This window comes from Dipodomys ordii, unplaced genomic scaffold, assembly GCF_000151885.1.
Source record: "Dipodomys ordii isolate 6190 unplaced genomic scaffold, Dord_2.0 Scaffold36, whole genome shotgun sequence".
Classification (NCBI taxonomy): Eukaryota; Metazoa; Chordata; class Mammalia; order Rodentia; family Heteromyidae; genus Dipodomys; species Dipodomys ordii.
Genome location: NW_012267252.1, coordinates 10,967,278 through 10,984,197, shown reverse-complemented (window position 1 = coordinate 10,984,197; position 16,920 = coordinate 10,967,278).

The window sequence follows — 16,920 nt, the reverse complement described above, 5'->3', positions numbered from 1 at the left end:
AAAAAGAAAAAAGCCAGAAGTGGCGCTGTGGCTCAAGTGGTAGAGCGCTAGCTTTGAGCTGAAGAGCTGAGGGACAGCACTCAGGCCCAGAGTTCAGGCCCCACAACTGGACCCAAAAAAAAAAAGTGCTATGGTCTGCTGAAATCCACATGTGAATTATTTCTTTTTTGTCATAAGGGTTTGATTTTTGCCTAAGCCAGCCTGGACCAAAGTCCTTCTAGTTATACTTCCTGTAATAGCTGGGACACAGGCATGTCTCACCAGATGGTGCATTTTCTGCTCAGATTTTTTTGTCTGGGCTAGTTCAAACAGTGACATTTCCTCATCTCTACCTCCTGAGTAGCTAAGATTCTAGCCATGTGCCAATGGTGCTTGGGCTGATGAGTGCTTTTAAAATCAGTGGATTGGAGGGGTAGGTAGACAAGGAAAAAGAACCCTAAACTAATGACAAGTATGCTTGCTTTCCTGCCTATAATTATTTTGAAGTTTGAATGTACAGCCACATCCAGAAAAAGTGTGTTAACAGAAGAATAGAAGATACTAGACTTCATGCCAGAAAACTTTTGTTCTTCAGCTAAGGAAGCTGTGTGACTTTGAATTACTACATTACTTCTCTGAGAATTGTATGACCAGGACTACTTATATCTACAACCTTTTAAGAAAGATTTACTGTTCACACATGTTAAATATTCTCCTGGAAATTATTGAAAAGGTAATACATATTACAGTTATTCAGTTTGTTTCCTGAATCCTAATCTAAGAAACAAGGCCACCTCCCTATCACATATAAACTCCAATAAATGTTGTATTCTTTTCCCATGATGTCTGCAATTGATACATGAACTATGCTGGCTTTTACATTCAGAATAATCACCTGAGATGATTAATAGTTGCAGGTCTCCATTGTTGCCTTTGTTCTGATGTTTATTTCTATGAAAATAATAATGCAATTATGTAACTTATTTAAAATCAGAACAGAACAATCATGCAAAGAGTAGCTATGGAGTAAGTGACACATCATAGATGGCACATTTGAAGAACAACGTTTAGAAATTTACTGTCTTTAAGAGAAAGAGAATGACATACGTTAAGTACAGTAATGGAGGTTTGTGCCAATTCATTGAAACAGGTTGAGCAAGCATTGCTTAAGTCCCAAGTGTGACTCTTTTAGCTCATCTATCACAGATGCAGTTAGGCCTAGACTGAGTGCTATATGGACTGTTGACTTATTTAATCACCTTGGGAAAGATACTCACTTGTTAGGACATATGATTTACTCATAAGAAGTAGAGAAGTTTTTGTTGTTTTGCTTTGTTTGTTTTACATCTTCTGGAGGTTGATGAGAGAAAAAGAAAAGGAAAAGAAAAATCTACCAGCCAGAATCTGTCTTCTGTATTCCTGAGTATCCCATAGATGGCTTTCTCTCTCTTTGCCAGAGCTGGCCTTGTGGATTGCTCTGATGCTTCCTCTACATCTGTTCTGGACTTGATCTAGAAAGGATGTAAGTAGTATCTTACCGGTTGGACACAGCAATGGATGGCTTTTGGGTCCTCACATTGTTTCCAGTGTCCTTGTCTGTCCTTTCTTTATAACTCATTGAATTCCTAGGTTCATGTACCCGAGTACCTGAACTAATAGACTCGTCCCAAATAGTATCAATTTCTAGAATCTGATACCTACATTTTCATTTTCAGATATGAAAACCAGGCTGTGAATTTGTAATTTATGCACAGCTCCTTTCTGCAGCTCTGTATCAAATGAAATGCCTTGGGCCAAACACGACTCTTTTCCTACTGCAACGTCAAAGCATCTGATAGGCTCAGTTTTATTGCAGAAATTTTTTCTGCAGAAATGCTGTGAATATTACTTAAAAAGCTGTAGTTAGTCTTCTGGAATTGAGTTTTGATGTTTTTAAATGCACTTGACAAGAGTTGAAGATGTTTAATCTTCCTTCTGTCAATATATCAATAAGAAAAGAGTTGTTATAGATGTTAGATACCCCCTGACTACATGTTCAGCACTATGTTAGTTTCTGTAGAAGATTTAGAGGGAACATAAATGACAATCTCTAGCCTCGAATAGTTTTTAATCCAGATGTAGGCACACAAATATGTCCTCATCTTCAGGAAATGAGAATTTTCACAAAATGAATATTAGTTACCATCTACTGAATTTCTATTAGGTTGGACAAGTTGTATTAGTGATTTTATAGACTCACAACTTTAAAAGTTATCAGTTTTCCCCTTCATTTTATTCACTATAAACCAAGTTCAGACACCTTGGCCCCAGAACACATGGTAAACAGAATGTTTGAAAGTCAGGAGTGTCTGACTCCAAAGCTGGTGCTCTTTCCTTGAAATGGGAAGATTCCATTTCTAACTGTGCATTTAAGTTAATTGATTTACATTTTATTTATTTATTTTAGGTGAAAAGGAAAACTTTAATTTCATAATTGGTTTAAAGTAATCTTTTTCAAAACTGTATTTTTATTAACTTTAAGTAGTTGTAAAAAGGAGTTACCATTCAACAGACCCTTTAAAAATTTTTTATTGTAAAGATACTGTACAGAACGGTTACAGTTACATGAGTAAGGTAATGAATATATTTCCTATCGAACATTGTTACCCCTCCTTTTTCCCCCTACTATCTCTTCCCTCCCCACCTCTCTAACACCTTCCCCTCCTCCGAAGTTGTAAAGTTTGTTTTCAACATAGTGTCCTGTACATCTCATTGTTACAATAGATCAACCTTGTTTCAGCATTTTGTTATTTCCCTTCCCCTCCCCAAATTAGAAAAATGTATATACAATATGTAGGGCACCGGAAGAAACAAAAAAATCACGTAATTCCTAAAAAAAAAACAGTGGCAAAGAAAATAAAAACCTCTTGTGTCCCTATCTTGGGGTTTATTTTGCTTAGCATCATCTTATATGGTCATATGTACATAGCTTTTGAACTTTTCTGCTTGTCTGGTAGGACCTCGAATAGCTAAAACAATCAGCACAAAGGAATATCAATACCAAATTTCAAACTCTACTACAAAGCCATAGTAATCAATACCAAATTTCAAACTCTACTACAAAGCCATAGTAATCAAAACAGCTTGGTATTGGCCCAAGAACAGACCTCAGGACCAATGGAATAGAATTGAAGACCCAGAAATGAACCCACATACTTATAGCCACCTAATCTTCAATAAGGGAGCTAAAAAAATATAATGGAAGAAAGACAGCCTCTTCAGTAAATGGTGCTGGCAAATTGGTTAAACACCTGTAGAAACCTAAAGCTAGATCCTTGTATATCAACCTGCACCAGAATCAACTCCAAATGGATCAAAAACCTGGAGAAACTCTAAGGCTCCTTGGCACAGGACAAATTTTTCTTAATAAAGACCCAGAAACACAACAAATCAAAGAAAGGTTGAACAAATGGGGTTGCATGAAACTGCAGAGCTTCTGTATGGCAAAGGACATAGCTAGTAAGATCAATAGAAAGCCCACGGATTGGGAGAGGATCTTCACTAGCCATACAACAGACAAGGGCCTCCTATCTAAAATATACTTATTAACTCAAAAAATTAAATCCCTCAACAACAAATCCTCAAAGAAACAATTGCCCGATTAATAAGTGGGCTAAAGACTTAAAGAGAGACTTCTCTGAAGAAGAAATAAGAATGGCCAATCAACTTGACGCAGGTTTTAAAAACACAGATTCATGAGCCAGGCCATCAGAGATTCTGTTCATTTAAAGCCTGCACATTGACATATTTTAAGATCCTCAAGTGAATCTAATGAAGAACTATTATATAACCAACTGCCAAAAACATATGTATATATTATGAGTAGAGAGTTTGGTATGGGAAACTAGAGTGAGACACTTTGCTTCTGAAATCAATGCTTGAAACCACTCATTCCTACTCACCAAGCTTTTTTTTTTTGTGGGTTGTGAGGCTTGAACTCTGGGCCTGGGCTCTGTCCCTCAGCTCTTTAGCTCAAGGTTAGCACTCTACCACTTGAGCCACAGTGCCACATCTGGTTTTCTGGTGGCTTATTGGGGGTAAGAGTCTCATGGACTTTCCTGCCTGGGTTGGCTTTGATCCTCAGATCTCAGCCTCCTTGAGTAGCTAGGATTACAGGTGTGAGCTACCAGCACACGGCTTTGTCAGGCTTCCCCCCCATTTTTCTTTTTCTTTTTTTTAATGCAGAATCTTACTAATAATCAGATTTTGTTCTACAAAGATAAAGAAGTGGACGAAATTGATCACATGTATATATTGCTGGTCATCACGTGTGTTGTATGATGCCCTTCTTAAGCTGTTTAAGCATCACAGCCCTCTGGGGTGTGATGAGTCAGGCAACTTATTTACCAATGAGAAAACTGAGATCCAGAGTGATGGAGTGCCTTGCGGGTGAGTGTCCCTGGCTAGTTAGTGACCCCTTCCAGTGCTCATTTCATTGCAGCAAGCAGCCTCAGCTGCTTCCATAGCACTGGAACTTTGTGGCACTGCTGCAAATTGAATGATGAGATCAATAATTGAAGAAGCTACTAATTGAATGAGGTGAAGGGTATGGCTATATTAAAAACAATCACTGTGCTTGCAAGTACTCCTTAAGCACCCAAGACAGATGCAGTTCAGGTTGTATTATCATAATCATCCCTCTAAATAAATTATTCAAATTAGGCTATGCATGCTCATGAGCTTGTGAAATGTAGATAAGCACATTTCTTTCTCCCCTACCCAGTCCCCCTCCCCGCCCCAAGTCACTGGCTTAGGGCATTAGTATGCATTCCTTCTTTTCTTCTCTTCCCCAAATATAATGGCCTGAAATGCTTCAGATCATGACCAGGTAAAAGCACAGAAATATTCCTTCAAGGACAGGCAAAGCACTGTCCTCCAGAAAAATATCTTATTTAGCTTGTGATACAGAAATCATGTCATTATAGAATAATTAATTTCGGAGAGACAGCTACATGGAGCTTTTACAGAGAGGAGTTGAAAATACCAGATGGTGTTATCAATGATTAGCAGATGTTTTGCCAGTGAGCTGGGATCTTTGGTTTTAATTCCCAGCGTAAAATGATTTTGCAAAATAGAGTGCAGCCGGGTGTTATGGGTCCCCAGTGTGGAATGGCTGCGGAGAGGAGCTCATTGGGTGGAAAAGCCAGCTTGTTTGCGGAAGGCCGATACAGAAGCCTTATAGGTTTGTAGGATTGTTTTACCCCTTTGTATCTCCTAGAGAAACATTAATAAAAAAATGAGGACTTTTGGCCAGGATACTCAGGAGATCTATTGATTGGAAATTGAAACATAAGGAGGAAAAGAAGAGAAAATTGCTCAGTTATGATGTATATAGTTAAGTAAAATAAATAACTGTATCTTAGGTAACTTAAAAGATATAATCAATAAAAATTGAGGTAAAAGAGTTACCTAATGCATTTGGGAAAAAAGTGTCTGTTGCTAATATTTTGTGCATTTATTTATTTATCATTCTCATTTATACAAGAGAATGGAGTTCTCTTGAAGCCATGAGAGCTTACTTTAAATTCTAGCAGTAGTTGAAGGAGACACACTGCTCTCCTTTGGAAATCTCACATAGTCACTTATATATTGTATTTATATACTGGCAATAAAGAAGATTTATGATTCAGAGAAGTTACGCCATTTGGGTTAGGCCACACAGTGTTTTTCTGATCAAAGGATAAATGCTGTTTAAAACACACACATAAACACATACACACATATACACATTCAGCTGGCTAATTTTTCATCTGAGTGTGAACAATCTTATATTAAATAATATTCAAAGGTGGAATTGAGCTCATACTTTATATAGAACAAGGATTAAAATGCAAAATACCAAGAAAGACTAATACACTAGTGAATTAGTCCAACTTCTGTACCTAATAATACAAACTGTGAATTAAAGAGAAAGGGGATTTATGTAGCTTACAGTTCTGGACATTCAAGGACTTGCATGTAGTAACAGTATCCATGCTGGAGTAGTTCTGAGGTAGCATATGGCATCTATAGGGTTCAGCATAGGGCAAGCAAGAATGTGTGTGCAAGCATGCATGTGCATGTGTGCATGTGTGTATATGTGCATGAATGCATCTATTTGCCCTTCTGTCTGATCTCTTGCCCTCTTATATAAAGTTCCAAATTTAACCAAGAAGGCACAATCCTTATTAACTTGCCTACACCTAATCACTTCCCAAAGTCTCCACTTCTAAGTCAGCTTGACTTTCTAGCCTCTTAATATTTCACAATGGGGATTGAAATTTTAACACAAAAAAAACCTTGTGGGAAACTTGAACTGTATTCAAATCATTTACCTATGGACTTTTGCTTGGAAGTGACTGGGACCCAAATCAAAGTTTATTTTAAAGGGAAAAAGGAATTTGTGACTCCCAACTCCAAATTTCAGATAGAAGAACCAGCATATTCTCTCTCTTTCTCTCCATGCCTTCCTCTCCTCTTTCTTTCTCCTTTTTACTGGTGGTCCCATTGTCTTGTATCTTCCTTCTTTTTACTTTAAAGAGTAATATCCTGGCTTACGCAGTCATGTTGGCTTGCGATGTTGTAAGGAAAGAGACCCTTCCTTACATCTGCTGGGCCTTTGTTGTATTTCCTTGCCAGTCTTCTGGTAGAGGGTCAATACCCCTTCATGAGCACATTTGTAGAACTGATTGACATCTGAAGCAATAGCAACAATCACTTCCCCAGTGAAAGTGCAAGGAAGAACACTGATTGATTCAATTTAGATCATCACTGTCCTGAAACCCATTGCTTCTCCACCAGAATTACCCCATCCCAAGCCACAGAAATGATGATTAGGACAACTTCTAATGGAAGCATGCAGGAAGGGTAAACCAGGAGAAAAGCGGCGGGGACAGTGGCTGACATGCAGACTAGTCTCCATGAGAGATTTTTGACAGTTTTGTGTGAACAGGTGAATAGGGCTTCTTTTTTGCTTACAGTGCTTGCCTAAAATTTTCTCAAACCTGAAAACTCAATGCAAATCCACTTGCCTATTGCAAAATGCACTTCCATATCGAATGGCTTAAGATTCAGCACAGAATAATGATGGATAATATAGAAGCAGTTGATGAAAATGATAATTAATAACTATGATTAAGAAGTACTTACTCAACCTATAATTTTAATCATATCTTCCTCTGAGTGTTTTTTTTAAAAACTTCTTCTCAGAGCTTTCTACATCATTCCTAACCAGGAATATAGGAATTAGATATGCTATTGTCTTGAAAGTTATTTCATAGCCTCTACCCTGCATGCACTCATCTCTGAACTGTCTTTGTGTCTCATTCTCAAGTCAGTTCATGCTGGAAGTTTCTGAGGGAGCAACATGATATTGAGACTTTGAATTCATATGATTACCAGCTACCATCCACATTATGCAGCCACAGTATCTTTTTGATAATAACCCCCCCCCCAAAACTCAAAGCAACAGTAGCATCAGCAGCAGCAATAAGAACAAATGACTTCCTTTTTCTTAAAAAACAAGACAAGCTGGAGTTGGTAGCTCATGCCAATAATCCTAGCTACTCAGGAGGCTGAGATGTGAGGATTGTGGTTCAAAGCCAGCCTGGGGAAGAAAGACTATGAGACTCTTATTTCCAATGAACCACCAGAAAACCAGAAGTGGCACTGTGGCTCCAAGTGGTAGAGTGCTTAACTTTGAGCAAAAGAGCTCAGGGACAGTGCCCAGGCTGAGTTCAAGCCCCATGACTAGCAATAAAAAAAGACAAGACTGAAATGGAACTGGATTACTTCTCACAATTCTGAGCCCAAAGTGAGGCTCTCATGACTTAACAATAACATGAAAGAATGAAAATAGTGGGCAGTAACAGGTGACATAATGAGAAGTTTACTGACTGTAAACCTTTCAAACATCTCTTCCTGTTTCAATCTATGAGCCTTTTTTTCAGTCATACAATGTGCTGGAGCAAGTTTTTCAAGCTGCTTTTGATCACTGAGTACAGTACCTACAACGATACACTGGATGCTGTATGGGATGAAAAATTCAAAAGGGCAACATTCCTTGTCTACTGTCATCACAGCAGTGGACATTCATTGAGAGTTTAGTGTGTGCCAGGCACAGTTACATGCACATGATACGTATTGCCTCATTTAATCCTTACCATAATCGCCCAAGGTACACCATTAGTAGCAACTCTGGTAGGTAACAGTCCACAGAAGACTTGTCCCAGCTCACTTGCCTGGTGTTCTAATGAGATTTGAGCAGGACAGCGTGATTGTTCATTTTAGGTGCCAGTTTGATGCAATTAAGGAATACCTAGAGAGTGGGTAAAGCATTACTTCTGAGTGTGTGAGTCTAAGAGAGTGTTGGTAGCTGATGTTGGTGTGGATGTCTGAGTAACTTATATGTCGGTGGCCCTAAGGTAAGGAGTACCATCTAGTCATTAGGGGTTCAGGTAAAACAAAAACAGAGGATAACCAAGTCAGCTTCTCTTGCTCTAGGAGCTGAGACACCCTCTTCTACCCATGGATGCTGAGAAGTGTAGGCTCTCCAACGCTTGGGCTCTACGGATTATGGCAGCAATCTTTCCCCAACTTCCATCCTGATGTTCAAGCTCCCAATCAGAGGGAGCCATATCGCTTTTATCCTCAGGTCTCTAGTTCTCAGATGGCCTGTTGTAGAAGTTAAGAGCCATAATCCTGTGAACCATTTCTCTTAGTAAATCATCTTTCGTGTATTTGTGTATAAATCCTATTGGTTCTGTCTCTCTGAAGGAGCCTGGATAATACAGATAGCAAAACACCAAGTGTTTCCAAAGGTAGAACACATTGCCCAAATGGATGATTGAAAATTATTTCTTATTACATGTTTTCTCCTGGGCAGATTTCTTTTTCTCAGATGAACTTTCTGAAATTAGAGAGAAAATGAGACTGTATCACAAGGGCAGTAGATGAAGAGACAAAAATTATAGCAGATAATGAGTCTACCTATTTCTATTCTGTCACAAAGGAAAGCTCTCCACTAACCAACCCTCAGTCACAAGACTGAGGATTGTAATTCATTGTTTATTATATCTCACTTGAATCACCTACAAGGTGAACAAAAAATCCTCTGGAAATACTTCAAATCATTCTCAGTTTTCTTTTTTATTTTTTTTTAGTAAACTCTAAATGAGTACGATACATCAATTGAAATGAAATAATCATCCAATAATCTGAGGAAACAAGGGAAAACACAGAATAGTGTGAATAATTGAATCAGAGAATGAACCCCAAACGTGGAAGATTAAAGCAAAGATGCTTATGCTATAACAGGTCCAATTTTGAATGTTTGTGAAGCTTAAATAGTTGCAGGCAAAATTTTGGCAAAGATGAAAGACATGTAATTGTCAAGGAAACTCAGCCACTACAACACGAGACACTTTAAATTTTGCCTGAAATGGACACCAAGATTCTTGGTATGTTCTCACAAGGATTTTTTTCCTAATGTAGAATATTGTGAATGTTTTACAGATACCATCTTGCAGTGAAACAAACCAACAATCCATTTACAAATCATCATATAACAAAGGCTCACTAGCTCGGTGCATATGATCATATAACATGAAGTTTATCCATATGAACTCCAAGAAATGGAAACAAGAGGCTTTTTAAAATCTTACTTTTTTGTGCTTTGGTTTCCCCCTTTTGTTGCTGTTTTTTATTTCTATACTTCTTGTATGTAAGTTTGTCTCTTTTGGGGAGGGTAGGGGGAACAAAGGGTGAACAAATGCAACAGTGATCCTCACTAGACACCATATTGAATATGAACTATACAACTTGTGATTGGGAGGGAAAAAACCTGGGAGAAAACAAGGGAAGAGGTGACATGGTTCAAAAAGAAATGTACTTTTACCTGACCTATGTAACTGTAACCCCTCTGTACATCACCTTTATAGTAAAAATACATTAAAAATCATCATATAAGGGGCCCTGTGATATTCAGATCTTTGAGGCTGAGTTTGGCTTCAGGACTTGGTAGATGCTGGAGCCCTGGGTCATGAGAAAAGAGGAAGAAAGTTTTTTCTTTCTGTTCTCTTTGTGGACACAAGGGTGGGATAAGATAGCATTTAGGAGAATTCTGAGAAGAGGAGCTATGAAACGTATAGCAAAGACAGCAATTCATGCATGCAGGGGATAAAGGTGATATAGCGGTGACTTTATTACTCAAGAGCAATAACCATACAAGTCCAGCATACAAATCCAAAGAGGAAAATGTCTAAAACTGATCATTTTTAGAAGTGATATTTCAGGTGAGGAATGGTGTTGCTTTTTATTATAAACCCATCTTGAGTTTTCAACTGTGAGCATGCATTCTTTTAATATAAGCAGTTTGGCATAAATAAGGACAAGTAATATAAACATTGCATAGATGCAAAGAACATTCATTGAGATGGGAGGTGAGGTAAACCCCAGGACACTCATTTGGAATCCATGAATCCATGTGTTACAAGATTTCCCCAGAAAATAATGACACACACACACACACACACACACACACACACACACACACACACACACACACACACACACACACCCCTACCTCACCTTGTATTCAGGACTTTTTACTAATTAACTTCTTTTTTTTTGTTGTGAAAATACTGTACAGAGGGGTTACAATTACATGGGCAAGATAATGACTACGTTTCTTATCAAGCATTGTAGCCTCCTCCTTTGTTTCCCCTTCCTGTCCCTTCCCATCCTCCCCTTACCCCCCCACTCCTCCCCACCACCCCTCACCAAAGTTGTAAAGTTTGTTTTCGACATAACGACTTGTGCATCTCATTGTTGTAATGGGTCCACCTGTATCCCTATTTAAACGATTTGTATTTGATGTTGGTATAATTTGTGGAAGGGGAAAAACAAAACGTTTAATTAACTTCTTGAACCTTGAAGAACTCTCTGTAGTCGGTATTATTGTAGTGAGATGAACTCTTTCTCTTTCCTATGCCCAGCTCAGTCTGAGGCACGGGAAGATGTGAGAATGTGGTTTACAGGGCAGATCTGTGGAAGCTCCTGATACAGAATTTTCAGGCCACAACATGGGAAGCACGACAGTAAATAGTTCATGCTCCTTATAGTTGCTCCAAGACTTAGATCTCTGGCCTAGCTGTTTACACTGAGTTCTGCTGTCTGTCTATCTCATTGTCTATTCTATACTGTCTCAGTCGGACCAATTCCTGTGCCACGCCGGAGCAGCTCTCCAGTAGAGGCTCTCTCTTAGTGCTGCTTGTCTCAGAGAATGATATTACATTTTACTCACCTGAGCAAGTATGAAAATGAAGGTGTCACCCAGGATCCTGTTTTCTTTCCTTACCTGCCGTCAGTTGCAGCCGTAAGTTACGCCTGTTGCCCTTACATATGATCTCTCGCATAATGACATGCGTTCTGCTTCCCTGGGCACCCTGAATATGCTACTATATACTACCAGAGGCATTCTGAGTGTCCCTCCAATCTGTTCTCATCCTGCAGCCAATGTGAGGAAAATAGGAGGATATCTTAAATCCTTTGACTTTGGTAGATACCAAGAATTGGCTTGCCCCTGGGTCTCTGCTTTGATTACTCTGTCGACCCTCATTGGCCTTGGCCATGAAGTTTCACTTAGTTCTTCATATTGCTTGGGCTTTAGCTTCTACATGCTACGTACTGGCTCCCTCGGCCTCGAATGACTATCTCAGCTTGCCTCAGAAAAGTGACTTACCTTCGCAGTGCCTCAGTGGTCTTGTCTATATAGTGGGAACTAAAGTGCTGCTAAAATAGTGCATAAAGTACGTGCATAATAGTCTTCACAAAGCTAAATTTATTCAATAATTTTGTATTCCTAACTGCTCCCCAGAATTTAATTTTTTCCCAAATAACTTTTATATCATAAAGATAAATCTATTGTATTCATCTCCAATTGTGATTTCTAAAGTTTCAATACAGGAGGAAAACTTTCAAGGAATTTTTATTGAAATTATAATGTATTTTGTCATGAAGTATTTGTGCTACAGTTTTTAATTACTGTCAGGTTAATAATATTTCTTAGCATGTAGAGCCCTTTGTTAAATGTAGGTATTAGACAGCTATAATTTTCAAAATTACAGCTTTGTTCCACAACCTATTAAAACAGCAAAAACAATTAATGAGATGTTCACAGTGTAGAAGTAATGACATGCAAAAGGATTCCAAATAAATGAGCAAGAAAATAAATCAGCATCTAATTTGTAATTAGAGATTGTAGTCCTTGATCACTGGAAACAAACTAAATCTTCATGTGAGTCTTTAAGAAGGGAATGCAACCACATTCTCACTGAGATTAAAATTACTTTAACAAATCTCCCACTTTAAAATGACATACTTAAAGAGCTATGTATAATTCTATAAGCAACATACACAACAAGAAAGACTCGACTTGCTATGACTAGAGAGAGGGCATGCAACATGTTAAATCCAGTGTGTATGAGATCTGGAGACCCAAAGATATGATAACTTCCCAACTAGTTATTCATACTGTTAAATTATTAGAAATTACACTGGCATGAGTAAAATAGGAAAATCTTTAATGTTTGTAACTTTGATATTTATATATTTTGACTATTAGAACTATTCTAGCATTTGAAATGAGCTATCTATCTTCAAGGAATTGAAGAACTAGTTAAGCTCAACAGGCAGTAGTGTATCTAATAGTGTAGGAGATGCTCCTGTATTTCTCACTGTGTTCAATGTGAAAAGATCCAGCCAGAAAACACCCCAGAGTTTGGAGAAGGGTTTGTTATGCTCAGATGAGACAGAAAGTAAAAAGATACATGCCTGCAGGTGTGTCTGATGACTTTTATACATCACTTCTTCCTGTGAAGCTCTGAGTGGTTCCTCAGCTTTCATGAGCCTCAGGAGGACATCCCCCTGTGCTAGCTAGCCATCTGGAGTGGCATGCTTTCTCCATCCTCACTCAGAGGTAAGCAACTTTAACCGATTCTCTATTAACTCTAGAGTTTTGCTTTTTTTTGAGACATCAGTGGAATCATCTACTACATTCTCATTTGGGATTGGTTTCTTTGCTCAGCTTGGTGCCTTTGAAGCTTATCTAATTTGCCACGGGAAACAACAACACCCTTTCCATTGCTGGAATGCTTTCCATTGAGTAGCTAGCTGTGCTGCCACATTAGTCCTTTGCCTGCTGGAAAAGGTTTGGGCTGTTTCCCATTTGGGGTGATTAAGAGTTTGTAAACATTTGTTATAAGTTGTCATGTGAAATAAGTTTCGTTTCCCTAGATTGAATGCCTAGGAACAAAGTGCTCATCAGGAAACGGATTTTCTTTCAGAAAATAACTGGCTTTACAAGTCTCCCCCATACCAGCAACAGACCCAAGCAAAGCTACCTCCTTGTTGAATTTGTCTAGCAAAGAGGTCCCAAAGTATCAGTTCAGTGAGGGTGAAAAGATCAAATCTTAAGGGCTGGGTGCTGTCCCTCAGCTCTTTAGCTCAAGGCTAGCGCTCTACCACTTGAGCCATAGCACCACTTCTGGCTTTTCTTTTCTGCTTATGTGGTGCTGAGGAATCGAACCCAGGGCCTCATGCATGCAAGGCAAGCGCTCTACCACTGAGCCCCTTCCCAGCCCAAAAGATCAAATCTTTAATTGGGCTTTTAACCAAAGTTTAAATGAACGAATCCCTTGAAGTTGATCAGAAATGTGCAACTCAGAGTGAAGCCACTGGTTGGTTTATCCTGGATGGTGATACTTTCAAGAGCTCTCTTCTTTATTTTTGGCCAGTGTTCTCCCTTCCCTTCACAAATGGAAATGAGGAGACTGCGTGATTGCGTGTGACTTCTCTTGGTGAGCCTTGTATGCCCTCTGTGGCCCCATCACTGAAGCATAAGCTCTGAGTTCCAGCCCTCTGTGTTGGTATCCCAGGCCACCTCCTGCTAGCATGAGACTGTGAGGGGCATGCATGAGATTTAATATCAAAAGAACAGATTCATGCTACCAGTGCCAATGAGGCTTCCTGAACACACCCTTTAACCTCAGCAGAGAAATAGAAAGGGTGAGGGAGGATTTGTATAAGAGCTTGGTGTTGTCAAGGATGTATTTGAGTGAACAGTGAAAAATGTCAGATAGAGGTAGATTTTTCGAGTGTGTGGGATGGAGATGGTTGACCTGGAAGTTTTGTGATAGAGAAATATAATGGCTTTTGCAGGGAGAATTCTGATTTTTGTCATGTCTGCTCTTCTGACAAGTGCTCAATGACCATTTCCACTATCTCAGGAGCTGCAGATGCACATGCTGTCCAGTAGACCCACAGAGCCCTTCCCAGGCTGAGAAAAATAACTTGGAGGGAAAATAAGGAGTGTGTTTCTGAATGATCGCGTGAGTTTAGAAGTCTTCAGGAGAGAGATGCACATGGAATTTCACACAAATGGAAGTTGAACTTTAAAGCTTAGACCTGCTATCCAACCTAGCATTGTAGATCTATAGAAAGAGTTGGCTAGACACAGTGATAAACTAATGTATGCCAGAGGATGGTGTTTGTTAACCATCCTCTGGCATACAGTGCAGTGTTCTGGTATCCCCAGTACTTATAGAGTTGCTTTTGGAAAAAGACTTTAAAGTGGGTTGCTCACAGAGTGTTCCTGAGTGGGTTTCTACATATCTTCTGTTGAGAAAGCCCTCAGGGACTTGGAATTCTGTAATGATCACTTTTGATCCCAATGTCTCTCCATGCACTGTGATTTCGTGATTTTTCTCTTTTTACTGTTAATGATAGCAGTGGAAAACTTACTTTGAAAAGTAGAACACAGAATATAGCGTGTAGAAGTGAGCATAGATTTGTCTTTAAGCATGCAAGACCACTCAAGTTGAGACCTCTTACAGAATGTCAATCTAACTATAGTTTTAAATGTCAGCATTTCTTGGGATATTGGCTGGTGAGACAAGGAAAGAAAGAAGAAAGACAGAGAATGGAAAAGATGTTAACTTACCATTTTTTCTAACTTTATGGTTTCTCTCTTTCTTGCAAAGTATCTTTACAGCTACAATTGGTCTCAGAGAAAGCTTTCTTTGAAAGAATCACATTGACTGTCTATTTTTTGTAAGCTCCAAGTCTCAACAAATAATAATTATTTTCTTCATTATAATTCAAGGTACTTGTGGCTTTCTTTTCTGACTGCCATCTAATGATTATATTCTTTATTCCTGTTAATTGGATAGATTTAAAACTGCTCACTGACTTCATCCTGATCCAAACCTTGGTTGAGAGTTAAGAAAGATAAAAGAAAGAAGTAAAATATTTTGGTAATCAGCCATTACCCATGAACTAAGTTAGTGTTGGTAAAAATCAAAAGATGTCTTCTTAGAAAATGAGTAGTAATCAAAGACCAGGCTCCTGTCTGTTTGTCAGAATAATGGATATAAGAAAAGTGACACCAGCTTTCACCAAAGGTTGGATATTAATAGGTACTATGTAAAAATCATGTCTGCTTTCTGTTGTGTTGATTGTTTGCATAGCATTAGGTTAAGCGATACTTATTTATTGCATGGCTTATTAGAGATAGCCTTTAAGACTCTAATGGACAGAAAAAAGTTTTCAAGTCAATACCAGGATTTGAACCATACTTTCTCTCATGTCTTCCACATGCTATTTTGCCTTATTAGTCTGCTGTGGAAACCATTTGAAAGTGGCTGTGTAAATGCCTTGTTTTCAGGAGTGGGAAGTATGTGATGGAATCTTTTCAGCCTTTGAGTCATAAACCATGGAAGGCTAAGGCTCAATATTACAACTTTACTTTTGTGTGATCTTTTAAAGATTAGTATAGTATTTATTAGGCTACTAAAGTCACTATCAGAAAGGTAGGAGGTGGTATTTTAGCTACTATTTTGAATATTAACAATCTGACATACACAGCAAGTCTGAAATGTGTTCATCTTTTCTTGATTTGAAATGAATCCATTAGAATACATTGATCTCTATCATATTTGTATTCATCATGACAACATGCAATTGTGCTAGGATGCAGACTCTGGTATTCCGTGAGGACATTTTCAGTTATCACCTTGCTTATATTCCTTGTTCTTTTCACTTCCCCTGGCTGACACAAAAACACACACCCAAGAATATGAAATCTAATATTCTGAGAATGGCAGAACATAAAGACACGAAGCTTTTAGATTTTTAATGTGTTACTGAGCTATTTACTGAGTTATCTCCAAAAACCTTATCAAATAAACAATAGATGGCTTTATTGTGCAAGCCTTTGTGAATAAACTTCTTAATTCTGTTGGTCTTGGGCTGAAACTCAGGGTCTTTTGCTGACTTGACTCGTTTACTCAAGGCTAATGCTGTAACACACGGGTCATACCTCTGCTACTGGCCTTTTACTGGTTCATTGGAGATAAGCATCTCACAGACTTTTCTCCAAGGATAGCTTTAAACTGAGATCTTCAGATCTCAGCCTCTAGAGTAGCTAGGATGATAGACATAAGCCATCCATGCCTGGCAGTGAATAATAAACTTCTAAAACAGTTTACTTGCTATAGAATACATCCAAATTGATATATGCTTCATTCCTGATAGGTACTATTTTTTATGTGTGTTTCTAATGTTTGTACTTTACCATGAGTAGCTCAAGGAAAGAAAGGCCTTATCTTGGAATAGTTTGGGTAGCATCTGAGCATGCTAATAACTTTTTATTGATTGCAAACTGATATTCTGACCTGCTTGGATTTATTTTTCCTTCTCTTGATTTGGTCAAGCAGGACAGGGAGTTCTATGACTAGATTCTCCTGTAGGTTTGTGTGGCTCAGTGGTAGAGCGCGTGCCTTGCATGCCTGAGGCCCTGGGTTCGATTCATCAGCACCACATAAGCAAAAAGAAAAAAGCCGGAAGTGGCGCTGTGGCTCAAGTGGT